This window comes from Schistocerca nitens, chromosome 3, assembly GCF_023898315.1.
Source record: "Schistocerca nitens isolate TAMUIC-IGC-003100 chromosome 3, iqSchNite1.1, whole genome shotgun sequence".
Classification (NCBI taxonomy): Eukaryota; Metazoa; Arthropoda; class Insecta; order Orthoptera; family Acrididae; genus Schistocerca; species Schistocerca nitens.
In genome coordinates this window covers 143888193-143890826 of record NC_064616.1, presented here as the reverse complement: position 1 = coordinate 143890826, position 2634 = coordinate 143888193, and positions in this window count along the sequence as shown.

Sequence of the window (2634 nt, the reverse complement as noted above, 5' to 3'; positions counted from 1 at the left end):
GTTACTCGGACAAAGTTATGTCAGACTTCTTGTCTGACAAGTGCCATCAGACATGAGGATCTTAATACAAATGTGGCCCTATTAATAACCACAATCAAAGAATACAGAAACAGGTAAACTAATATACAGATTCTCGTACATACCAAACTATTTGAACCTTGTAGACCCATATCATAATAACAAACATTTTTCATGAGGTGTTACATGTACTGTGACGATTACTTCCAACAGATATCTACATTTTTACTGCATACAATAATTTAGAATTCCAGAAGAACCTATCTGGTGACCACAGCAGTTACCGATCCAACACACAGTGAGGTTGAAGTTTACACGTTCAACCAGTTACGCTTAGTATATCAAAACAAGCGTCATAGTGCCCTCTACGTTTCAAAACGTACAACGCGCAGACATAAAATACAAGATATACAATTGACAGAAAAAGCCATAGCGTACATAAAAATAACCTTTAAAATCAAATGAATATTTTTTGCCGTTAGAAGTCATAGAAAAACTTAAAAAACACAGGACAGGCATAATAAAAATACATTAAATTACGCCTTCTGAAGTAAAGTATAAGATATAACATTTTATAGGAATATAACTATCCTAAAAGTACATAGTAATTTCTTAAAAACAAATACAGAAATGTTAATCATCAAAAACAGCCTTTTTACATTTCCACAGAAACATCAATTACATGTTTAAAAATTAACTTTTTCAATGGGACGTTACGCCCTCTGTTATCATACTCGACGACTTGACCAACCCAATGCATACATCCTTAACAGGCATTAACAAAAAGGAATAACAAGACATTAACAAAAATATACAATAATCTCCCATATGAAGTAGTGGACCTGTAATACTGCTATTTTTCATTTGAGCAGCTGGCGTTAAATATCAATAATGACAAAGTGGGCGACTGTGGTAACTTCAATGAATAAACAGGCATATGCCAAATATACATTGCAAATAGGGATTAAAAATAAAACTAATATCCACCACTTGCTGTTAGGACACCTGTCAAATACCTCGTAGCAAAACATTGTTGAAGAAAATGCTTGCCTATGTGAACACCATGTTTACGCTCATATCGTGAATCTGTGTGTTGCACTGTATAAGAGCGTCATACCGGCTAATCTTCAGGCTCGTTGTTGGCCTTGTGGGTGGCCCTAATGCCACGTATTTCCTCAAGGCGATCAAGATATTTGCCTTTATATTCCATGTGCAGCGTTTAAAGTTGCGATGTCAAGTCTGGAGGAGTACGGCCTGTATCAATCAAATGTGCTGCAAGTTGGATCTATCGGCAAATCCCTCATATCCAGTGCAATACGCTCACGATATCAACTTCGTGGAAAGGAAGAAAACTCGCAGTTAGATATCATGAACATGTTTCGCTGGAAAGGAGGGTAATTGCCGATAGATCCAACTTAGCGGCACATCTGTTTAATATCGGCCGTGCTCCTCCACATCGCAGCTTCAACTGCTGCACGTGGGAGAAAAGGGCACATATCTCGACCTCCTAGAGAAGATGGAGAGTTTCTGTTGTTTTAAATCTCGGAACTACACGTTGCTTAGTGAGCAGACATTTATGAAAAGTTTGAGAAAACTTTGACAGCTGCTACAGTGCCAGTAACGAGACGGAAGGTTAGACGATATGACGCTCTTATACAGTGCAGCACGCTGATTCACGATTTGAGCGTAAACTTGGTGATCCCTTAAGCAAGCCTCGCAGTTCTTTCCTATAAGATATTTAACAAGTCTGCTAACAGCCCTATTTGCAATGTATATTTTCCATATGCATGTTTCTTCACTGAAGTTATCACAGTCGTCCACTTTGTCATTATTGAAATTTAACGTCAGTTGCCCACGTGCAAAACAGGAGTGTTACAGGTGCAGTACATCATATGGGAGATTATTGTATGCCGGCCGTTGTGAACGAGCGGTTCTAGGAGCTTCAGTTTGGAACAACGCGACCGCTTCGGTCGCAGGTTCGAATCCTGCCTCGGGCATTGATATGTGTGATGTCCTTAGGTTAGTTGGGTTTAAGTAGTTCTAAGTTCTAGGGAACTGATGTCCTCAGATGTTAAGTCCCATAGTGCTCAGAGCCATTTTAAACATTTTTGAATATTGTGTATTTTTGTTAATATCTTGTCATTACTTTTTATAAATGCCTGTTAAGAATCTATGCTGGTTATACCAATAATTGGCTTGGTCAAGTCTTCGAGCATGATAACAGAGGGCATAACGTCCCACTGAAATACATAACGTTTTTAAGGAAATGTTTCTGATGTTAACTTTTGTGTATTTGATTTTAAGCAATTACTATGTGCTTTTGCGTTAGGTGTATTCCTATGAATTTTATTTTGTACTTTACATCAGAGGAAATAATTTTATTGCATTCTTTATCAAGTCTGTACCGCGTTCTTTGAAAATTTTGCTGTGCTGGCCTAGATCATGGCATCAGAACCATCTACAGGGCGAGCTACGAGACGGAAGATTAGACTTTTTTCCCTGCATAGTTTTTTCATACCCCTAGTCCATGTGGGAAAAAAATGGAAATTTGTGGTAAGTTCCTATGGGAACAAACTGCTGAATTCATCCGTCACTAGACTTACACAATACTTCATC